General features: G+C 52.3%; 1 long non-coding RNA gene and 1 other non-coding gene across 2 annotated transcripts; one reads left to right on the top strand and one right to left on the bottom strand.

Annotated features, from left to right (window-relative positions):
- Window positions 1-389: 389 nt before the first annotated feature.
- On the top strand, window positions 390-7,459 carry LOC141579069 (uncharacterized). Its single transcript, XR_012510091.1, has 2 exons — window positions 390-4,033; window positions 4,324-7,459. It is a non-coding gene; the product is annotated as an uncharacterized LOC141579069 (long non-coding RNA).
- Window positions 7,460-9,979: 2,520 nt separating this feature from the next.
- On the bottom strand, window positions 9,980-10,088 carry LOC141579091 (U6 spliceosomal RNA). Its single transcript, XR_012510126.1, has one exon. It is a non-coding gene; the product is annotated as a U6 spliceosomal RNA (small nuclear RNA).
- Window positions 10,089-10,583: the final 495 nt, after the last annotated feature.

The raw sequence follows: 10,583 nt of genomic DNA, 5'->3' as shown, positions 1-10,583 counted from the left end.
GAGAAGGGGGGAAAAAAAAAGTCTCTATTATTTTCTTGCTTCCCTCTGCCACTCTTAATGGTTTAGATGTCTTCTTTTTACAATTTTGTGTTTATTCCGTTTGGAATGAATGGTAGTGATCACCTTTCGTGATGAGTGGTCTCATTTTTTACCATCCTCCTTCTTCTCTATTTAGAGTAGACCTGTTGATGTTTCTTTAGCATGGGTTCAGTGTTGCTAAACTCTTTTCGTTTTTGCTTGTCTGTGAAGTTCTTTACCTCCCCTTCTATTCTAAAGGATAGCTTTGCTGGATAGAGTATCCTAGGCTGCTTCTTTTTGTCTGTTTTGTTTTGTTTTGTTTTGTTTTTCATTCAAGAATTTCAATAGATCTTGCCACTCCTTCTGGCCTGTAGTGTTTGTGTAGAGAAATCCGCTGAGAGCCTTATGGGGGTTCCCTTGAAACTCACTCTGTTTTTCTCTTGCCTAAAGGCGTTTAGGATCATTGCTTTATCCTTGACTCTGGCCATCTTGATTAGCCTATGTCTTGGTGTGGGCCTGTTTGAGTTCTTTCTGTTGGGTACCCTCTGAGCCTCCTGGACTTGGATATCTGATTCCTTCTTTAGATTTGGGAAATTTTCAGTCATGCTTTCTTCGAATATCTTTTCGGTCCCCTTGGTTCTTTCTTCCCCTTCTGGAACCCCTATTGTGCGTAGATGGGCACGCTTTCGAGGGTCCCTTAGGTCCCTAAGATGGTTTTCGTTGTTCTTTATTGGTTTTTCTCTCAGCTGTTCTGATTGGGTTCTTTCTGTTGTCCTGCCTTCTAGGCCACTTATTCGTTCCTCTGCGTGATCTAGCCTGCTTTGGACAGCCTTTAGACCAGTTCTCATTTCAGCCAATGAGTGGACCAGTTCTCCTTGACTCTTCTTTATAGCTTCGATTTCGTTTTTGACGTATAGTATATCTCTCAACACTATCTCTTGGAGTTCCTTCAGGACTTGGATCACTCCTTTTTGGAAATCTTGATCGAGCAGGCCATCCACGTCTATTTCATGGATCGTGCTTTCAGGGAATTTCTCTGGCTCTTTTAATTGGGAGTGGTTCCTCTGCTTCTTCATAATGCTCCTATCTCTCTGGCACTGTGGCTTAAGGAGTATCAGTTATCTATTGGTGTCCTTAAGGAGTTTATGTATTTATCGAAAGCCTAGGCAGGCATAAAACTTTAAAAGAGAGAGGGGGATAGGGGGAGAGAGAGAGAGACAGAGACAGAGACAGAGGGGGAGAGGGAGAGAGGGGGTGGGGGCAGGATGTTAAAAGAATGGAGAAAAAAAGGTTTGAAAACAGTGTACGATCAATAATAGAAGAGCAAGTTGAAGCAGAATAGCAATTGAGCTGAGACGTCTTCTAAAAGCCTTTAAAAACAAATAGAAAAGATCAGAAAATAATATACAATTGTTTCAAAAGTAAATTTTTAAAAGGTAATCGGAAATAGAACAGATTTTAACAAAAGATAAAACAGAGGATTTTAAAAGACGGGAGAAAGAAAAGGTTTGAAGACAGTGTGTAATCATGAATAGAAGAGTAAGTGGAAGCAGAATAGCGATCGAGTTGAGACGTCTTTTAATAACCTTAATAAAAAGGAGGAAAAAAATCGAGAAACAATATTTGAAACCTGTGAATAACCAGTAACAGGAGATCAAAACCAAGAGAATGAAAAAGGGAAGGGGGTGGATGTTTAAAAATAATAATAATGAAAAGACTTGAAATGAAACATTTAAAAGGGATTAAAACCGTAAACGTATACGACTGTTCAAAAGTAAAGGTTAAAAAGGTAACAGAAGGTAAAACCGATGTAAAAGAGATTAAAAAAGAAAAAGGAAAAGAAAAAAAAAAAGAGGAAAAAAAAAAAAAAAAAAGGATGTGTTCTCCTGGAGACGGTGCGCTCTTAACGGTTTCACCGAGAAGTCTTTCTGTCGTCGCCCTGTTTCGTGAACTCAGCTTGCTGTTTCCGCGGGCCCTCTGTCGGCGCCCTCGTCTGTGCTGCCCTCGGTGCCTGTGGGCAAGTAGATCGCGCCCCCTCCTGGCACCGCGGTCGGATGCTGCGTTCCTGCCGGGAAGGAGGGAGGGTGGCTGGCCGCCTGCCCTCTCCCGGCGCCGGTCGCTCCGCTGCTCTGTGCGGCTGTGTGCTCCGCCTCGGGTCGGCGCTCCTCTCCGTAGGTGGGCTCGGGGAAGACGGTGGAACCGCCCCGCCCCTGCTGCATTCCAAAACTCGGCTCCTTCTTAGTCTTGGTGGCGCGAGTTCTCTGAGGTACCGGGGCAGATATATAATATCTGCCTCAGGCTGAAAACGAGTCTCAGTCCTGCCTAGGAGGTTGCAGAGCCCCCGGGTGCGGATTCGAGTCTCGGCCCCGCCCCCGCTCCCGCCCCCGCCCGCGCGCTGCGCGCCGCGCGCCAGGGGCTATGGCGGCTGTGGCTGCGCCCCGCCTCTCTTCTCGCGAGAAGGGCCGGTGATGGCGCCGCGGGTCTGAGGAGATGGAGGCTACGGCGCCCCTCTCCCCAGGGCACACCGGCCGTGTTGCTTTGCCTTTCTTTCCCCGTAATGGACGGGTTGGGGGGGCGGGTTGTTCTGCTCTGTATCCCCTCCCGGCCACGGCGCGTGGTGCCGCCGCCACGGTCCTCTGCCCGGCTCGTGCGGCCTGTCCCGGCCCCCGGCTGCCGGCCTGCGACTCGGGCTGGGTGTCGCGGGGACCCTCTGTGCCCGTTTCACTTGGATAGGTCGGTCAAGGGGCGCTCCGGGCAGATCTGAGACTCGGAGGCTCCCCCACCGTCCCGTCGGCCTCTCCGTTGGAGACGGGGAGGTCTGGCGAACGAGCCCTATTCCTCCTCTGCCGGTCCCTCCCGCACTGTTTTGCTTTTGACTCTTTCTTTTCTCCTTTTCTCCTACCAGATTTTGGGCGTCTTTGTCTTTCGAAGAGGGCGGTGTTCTGTCGGAGTTCCGCAGGTGGTCTGATTGGCCGAGTGGGTCCGTCGATGTGAGTTTTGGTGTATTTGTGGGAGAGGGTGAGCTACGAGCGTCCTTCTACTCCGCCGTCTTGCTTCTTCTCGGGTTATTTTTGAAGAGTAGGTGCTGGGGATTGAACCCTGGACCTTTATTTTTTGCATGCTAAGCATGGGCTGTACTGCCTGATCTCTAGACCCTCCCCACCGCAACCCCCCCCTTTCCCACCGCCTCCATAGTACTCGATGAATCTCCTACCTAGATATCTATGCTTCCTTGGAATAGGGCCGTCGTTTTCTTCATCGGATTGATGCACGTCTGTGGATTCGTCTCGTTTCTCTCCACTGCGGTGGGTGGCATCGGGGCGTGGGGTGGGGTGGAGTGGCGTGGGCTGGGAACAGTTCTTCACGTGTAGAGGTGGAGCGGAGCGATGAGGATGGTGACTGTTTCCCCGAGTGCTCGCGCCGGGTGATGGAGGCCTGTGGTCTGACTTGGAAGAGGACTCGGGTGACCAGAACAGAGCCCGTGTGGGGTCGTTGTGGAGGGAGGAACTCCACCCCCCCCCCAGCCCCAGCCAAGGCACTCGTACCTCATCGAGGGACGGTCGGCCGAAAACAAACGAAAGCTGTCAGAGGTTTGGGGGTGGGGGTGAAGGGGTGGGTGGGTGTGTCTGTGTGTGTGTGTGTGTGTGTGTCTGTGTGTCTGTGTGTCTGTGTGTCTGTGTCTGTGTGGTGTGTGTGGTGTGTGTGTGTGGTGTGTGTGTGGTGTGTGTGTGTCCCCGTTCCCCGTACCACGGTCTCTGGTCGAGGCCCCCCCGAGCGGAGAAACGCACGCCAGGCCGTCCATGCTCCTGGTTGTCCGGCCGCGTGTCCCTGCCACCCAGAGATCCCGAACCGTCCCGCTCGCTCCCCTGCCATGTGCCATGTGCCACCTGCCTGTCGGCCGGGCGCTATTTTAGACCCTGCGAAGAAGTCGACCGGACGGACGGGCCGGGCCGGGCCGGGCCGGGCCGAGCCGAGCCGAGCCGAGCCGATCTGAGCCGAGCCCGTCCAGGCTGGGGTGGGTGGTGCTGGGTTCAGAGGAGTGGGGTACAAGCGGGAGGCGGGCGTCGATGGAGGGGAGGGGGAGGGGGAGGGGGAAGGGAGAGGAAAGGGGAGGGGAGGGGGAGCAGGGATGACGATGGTCTGGGGCTTGGCGTGTGGGGTGGGGGTGGGAGGGATGGTAGCCATCCTATGACTTTCTCTCCCTACCCCGCCTTTTGCAAGTCTGTTAGAGTGACAAGGTGGTGCTGGTTTCTGGCTGGTGCACACCATAGTGATTCTGTTCTTCTTTTTCCTGGTCTTTTTCAGGAACCCTCGTCCCGAGGGACTGAATCTAGTGCCCTGTGCTGCGCGGTACGACCTAGGGGTCGAATCTGCCAGGAGAGGACTTACAAGGATTTGGAGGATCCTGGAAAACTGCTACCATCCAGAATCCTACATGGATGTTCAAGATCTTGTGGATGGACGGACGGACGGAAGACGGATCGAATGGAGGCCCCGCCCCATCCCCTGGACCCCTTGGCCCAGGAGGATCGTGATGGGTCTGGAAAGGACTCTTCCGACGAGGGTCTCGGGATGGACTTTCTCGGTCTGCGGAAGGTGTTTCTGCACAAAGAGGAAGAGAGGGGCGTTCTCGGCCAGAGAGCCCGAACCGCCTCCTTTCAGGGATCCGCTCCAGTCAGGGTTGGGGTCGGGGTCAGAACGCAGCCACCGACAGCTCCCCTCCCTCGTCTTGGCTCTCCAACTTGGGAAACCCTCCTCCCTGCCCCCTCACCCATCTTCTCGTCAGCCGGCCTCCAGCTTCCCCGTGCCAACCACCTCTCTCATGCTGCCGGACTTTCCTCCTCCTTGGGCTGCCAGGAAGCTCTCCCGCTCCTCCACGTGCTTTGGCTTGGAATCCCTGACAAACACAAGCGGTGCTGGTGGGCGGGGCCGTGAGCGGTGGCAGAAGGACTCCCTTCATCTTATGGGAGCGATTTTTATCTCCATAGAGGTGGCGATTGAGAAAACACATAAAATCACTCAGAAGAATACCCATGTGTAGTATCCCTGACCTAGATCCGTGTCTGTCTGTCTGTCTGTCTGTCTGTCTGTCTGTCTGTCTGTCTCTCTCTCTCTCTCTCTCTCTCTGCCTCTCTCTCCATTTCGCTATTCTCTGTGTGTGTGTGTGCGCGCGCGCGCATGCGTGTCTGTCTGTCTCCCTTGTCTCTCTTTCCTCTCCTCTCCCCTCCTCTCCTCTTCCCTGTTCTCCCCCCTTCCCCCTCACCCCTCCACTCCTCTCTTCTCCCCTCCACTCCTCTCCTCTCCCTCTTCTCCTCTCCCCTCGCCTCTTCTCATTTCCCCTCCCCTCCCCTCTTTTCCCTCCTCTCCTTTCCTGTCCTCTCCCCTTTTATCCCTCCTCTCCTCTGCTCTTTCTCTCTCTCTCTCTCTCTCTCCCCCTCCCTCTCTCCCTCTCCCCCCCCTTCACTTCCCTCCCTCCTCCCTACCCCCCCAACCCCTACCTTCACAGGGCCTCATAGATTGCAATCGGTTTCCATGAAATGTGATGAAGAGGGAATGAATTTTAGAATGATATCCCCATGCCATCGAATCCTTCTTCCCCAGGGATAGCGACTTATTTGTGGTCGTGTTTGTTTTTGTTTTTCTTGTTGTTGTTTTGGGGCGCATCGAGGGCGCAGGAGGCGTTGGGAGTGAGGGTGATGTTTCTCTTTCTGTCTGTCTCCTCCTTAGGACGGATTTTAAGAGGAGGGAGGACTCACAGAAATCTACCATCTTGTCTCGTACTGCAGCTGTGTTTGAGCTTCCTATACGATCTGGGCGGAACACTCCCCACCCTCACCTCAAGCCGCCATTGCCGCCCCCTCAGCCCCCTGCACCCCCGTCCAGTCCCACACTTGGGGCGGTGGTTGGGCATGGGGGGATGTTGGCGGGGTGGTGGTTGGTGGGGGGTGGGGTGGTGGAGGAAACCAGAAAACAGACCACTGTGGCACGTGGGTGACTGGGGCTTCAGGGTGAAGGAGGATGAATAAAATGGCCGGAATTAGGCTAACGGATTATTGCTTCTTTTTTTGGCGGGGGGGGGGGAGGATCATTAGGTCATTCATTCATTCATTCATTCACTCATTCATTTGCTGGGGGGGGTGTCATTCGGTTTCTTATGCTCGCCCTGAAAACGGTCAACTGTCCTGACTGACTGGTTGCTGCTCACGGTTCCAGGCCTGTTGTTGAAACTGGAAGCTATCGATCTTACTGTTTCTACTGTATTTCACTCATTGAAAGTCATCATCATGCTGGGTCTCTGAGTCTTTCTCCGAGGAGAAGGTCGGTCACGGGACTAATGACCTGACAAAATAGCCTGAGTGACCAAGAAGGCCACACCTTGAGTGCTTATGAGATAACGAGATCTAACCACCAGCCTCTATAGAATGGGTCACCTGGAGGCATCGTGACACCATTCTGAGTCTTCTGATGAGAAAACGATTCTGTGGATGGTGATCGATGCCCGATTGTTTGAGCTATGGCTCTAGAACCACCCCACCCACTCCATCCCCAAGGTGGGTACACAGTTTTGAAGACGCTAGCCTGCTGTGAATCCCCTTTGCCCGGCAGAGCGATAAAATGGCCTCTTTGCTTCTAAGCTCCGAGACCTTGTCTCTGGATTCTTGGGCTCGTCGGGGACGGGGGCCGATCTTTTGGCAACAAGCGTGCTTCAGAAACAGCGGATGCCCGAGAAGGACACTCTGCCTCTCCCTCTTCTTCCGGGCCTGAAATGGGGAGGAAAAAAACATCGCTTCCCCTGGAAGCTGGAGTCCGGAACCCGCCATCCGGAGGGACTTCTGGCTTGGCCTTCTCCTGGGGTGGGGGGGGGAGGGCACGCCACTGCACGTGTTCTTTGTCAACTCCCTGTTTCTCTCTTCTCGAGTTATCTCTTTGGGACGGCTCCCACACTGGGTGAAAACAGACAGACAGGCTGGTATGTCTCCCTACCCCACCCTTCGCCCCCAAATGACTGATCTCCTGTCCCATCAGAATCACCACTTGTTTTCCAACGTGGCTTTCTTGGATCCTGGAGGACTTGTAAAGGAAAAGCCCAGCTGGGCTAACAAGCTAAAGTCACAAATCTAAGTGTGATAAGTGTCCGTTTACTGATCTAAGTTCTGCTGGGCTAACTCGTAAATCTGAAGTTTAGTGTCAGTTTACTGGGCTAACAAGCTAACTCGTAAATCCAAGCTCAACAAGTGTCAGTAACGTGATCTGTTCCAAATTGATAAGCTCCAGTGTACTGATCCTTTGCTTTTTGTTGTTTGAGCCTTATTGGCGAATAGACCCATATTTGTAATTAACCCTATGAAACCTCATGTGCACGTCTTGGAGGTGCTCAGAGCTTCGGAGCAGAAGCCCCTCTGAGCCCGCCGGCGTAATAAATCTGAGTACTCCAACCCTCCGAGAGGTGCTTGTTTCTTGGCTGGCCTGTCATTTCCGTAACAGACTGATATCAACTTAGAGCCAAGATGGGCGCAGAACTGAAGGAGCTTCTCGGCTGGCCTAAGAAGCCTGTCGTCGTGATGTGGGAGGCATTCTTTACGAGGGACCTATCTGATTAAGTGCTTGACCGCCTTTTGGACTTTGAACCAACTTGGAGATAGGAACTAGGATGAGAGGGCACCCGAAATAGCTCAGCAAACTCTTCTCCATCCTTAGAAGACAGACAGACAGACAGACAGACAGACAGACAGACAGACAGACAGAGTGTGTGTGTGTGTGTGTGTGTGTGTGTGTGCGCGCGCGCGTGTTTGTGCGCGTGCGGGGGTGTGGGAGAGGGAGGAGATGACGTCAGCGTACTGGACACTGTTTCAGTGACATGGGGAGTGCTGTCAACTAGGAAGGAACGTCATGTATTCTTCAGCCTTGTGTCTGTACAGGTGGGTACACTCAGGGTTCCAGAAAGGATGGGATATTCCTGGCAGTCGTCTACTGCCCTGGCATCGAGGGCTGGCTGGCTGGCTGGCTGGCTGTCATCCAAAGTGGAGGCTCTCGTGAAAGGGACGGAACCGAGTCCCGAGGAGATGCCTCCTTCACTGACTTTCATGCAAACACAGTGGACCACAGCCTCCGGAAAGAGGGTGGGTGGCACACGTGGCCCCAGTCTGTTCTGTCCATTCGGCAAATGGCCTGGGTTAGGGGAAACCCAGCATGGCGACCATCCGACAGGCCGACCCACCGACCCACGGACGTTCTCGGTTTCTCCCAGCTTCCTGGATGACCTCCCCCACCCACCCCCACCCCACCCGCATTCCTTCACCCACCGTGGTGTCTGGTGTCAGGGCACTTGGAAGATGACTCCCATTGTTCAATAGACAGGGGCAGGAAGATTCCTATAGGACCGCAAAAACAGTCAACTGGCCATACATACATACATACATACATACATACAAACTTTTTGTCCCCAGAGGCCTCAGACCTCCTCTCTCTGGACACGCTGAACCCCAGTAACTGGCCCCCATTCAACTGCCACATAGTAGGGGTCATCCAGACGTTCTTGGGATGGTAGGTATGACTTCCAAAGGGGTTGAAGCCTTCCTTCCCCCGCTGCAAGCCTGATGCCATCAGCATGGCCAGGACACTGCTACAAACAAACAAACAAACAAACAAACAAACAAACAAACAAACAAACAAACACACACACACACACACACCACCACCACCACCACCAACAACAACAACAACAACAACGACAACAAAAGACAAACACATGCGTATGTGACTTGGGGACATACTTTCCGCAGCCTCCAGGGACGAAGGCACTCGCTTCGCTGGGTAAATCCTACGAGGCTTCACTAAAGCGCTTGCCAACTTACTTCTCAGAAAGATCGATCTCTGCCCCCATCACCCGCCATCATCAGGCAAGGTCGTCAGAATCCATGGGAGATATAGACTAGAAGAAGAAGTAGAGGAAGGAGGAGGAGGAGGTGGAGGAGGAGAATCAGTGACATGAGGTGTGTACGACTTCTTGTCTCCAAGAGGATTGAGTTTTAAATTTTTTTCTTTTCAGATACAAGGGAAAATAAACTTCTGTTTTTTCCCCTTCCTTCCCTTTTAGAGGCGGACACCCACATGGTAACTATCATACCTCTGTCAGCAGAATGGAATCCTTTCTCTTTTTCTCCCTCCCTGACCCTTCTGGGATTCAGAAATCCTCCGTGAGGATTTTTCTATTCTTGGCAGCAGAGTTATTAGCATCATTGACTTGGAGGCAAAAACTTAGGTTTCCATTAAACTGGGATAGACATGCATGGATAAGAGATACTAGTGCTACTCGTTTTCCTTAGGGTTCCCCTGTGTCTGTGGGGTGTGTGTGTGTGTGTGTGTGTGTGTGTGTGTGTGTGTGTGTCTGTGTGTCTGTGTGTCTGTGTGTCTGTGTGTCTGTGTCTGTGTCTGTCTGCCTGCCTGCCTGCCTGCCTGCCTGCCTGCCTGTTTATTGTAGGAACTCTCTGTCAATGGAAGTATAGTTGACTTACAATGTTGTGTTCATTTATGACGTACGGCATAGTGATTCACTTATTCACACACACACACACACACACACACACACACACACACACACACACGTATACTTTTTCAGGATAGGTTATTACAAGCTATTGAACATAGTTCCCTGTGCTAGACAGTAGGACCTACTTGTGTACCTAGTTTGTATAGGGTGGTTTATATCTGCTAATCCCAAACTCCTGATTTATCCCTCTGCCCTCCCCCGTTCCTCCACCCTACCCTGTCCCCTGTGTTAACCATCGGTTTCTTTTCCATGTCTGCGAGTCCAGTCTGTTTCTGGTTTGTAAATAGGTTCCTTGGAGTCTTTTTAAAATGGAGTTATTTATGTATGGATGGGTGTCTTGACTTACTTTCAGATCCCACCTAGAAGTGATGGCATAGGATATCTGTCTTCCTCTGGGTGACTGACATCACTAAAGCTACGGAACGCTTCACGTATGTGCGTGTGTCGTCCACGTTCAGGGGCCGTGCTGATCTTCTCTGGATGGTTCCCGTGTTAGTCGATGTGCTGTGGCAGCAAGCGCTTGCCTTAGGGTTTTTGTCTCAACCTGAAAGCCGGCCCGGAGACTGAAGGTCTTCTAGTTGCCTCCACTATCTGCCTAGGACCATCTCCACGAACGTTTCCCATTTTCTCTCACCCTTTTGTCTTGGCATCATTGAGTACTAAAATGCTCCGTCTCCTGAAGCCCTGCAGACTGAAGCTGGACAACGGGAGGTAAACGTCAGAGAAATGGCCACAACAGCTCCTGTGGAAACCATCCTAGGGCCTGTTTTTGGAGGAGCCGCTCAGAGAGTTGAGCCGAACACCCCAGGACATCATCAGAGGCATTTCAAACTGCTCGAGCCGTTTCGATGACCCCGATGTGTGGAAATCTCCTACCAGACTGACCCCCTACTCCCGGCCCTGAATCTGGTTTCTCATCTGCTCCAATGATTAACCTTTGTGCTGTACTTTGGTTTTCCACACAAGTGCCTCTTAGGCGATACCTGACTGCTTGCTCCCTAGGCCTAGCTTCAGA

Source organism: Camelus bactrianus, chromosome 1, assembly GCF_048773025.1.
Source record: "Camelus bactrianus isolate YW-2024 breed Bactrian camel chromosome 1, ASM4877302v1, whole genome shotgun sequence".
Taxonomy (NCBI): Eukaryota; Metazoa; Chordata; class Mammalia; order Artiodactyla; family Camelidae; genus Camelus; species Camelus bactrianus.
Note: the sequence above shows the minus strand (reverse complement) of the source record. Positions and strands in the feature narration are given on the sequence as shown.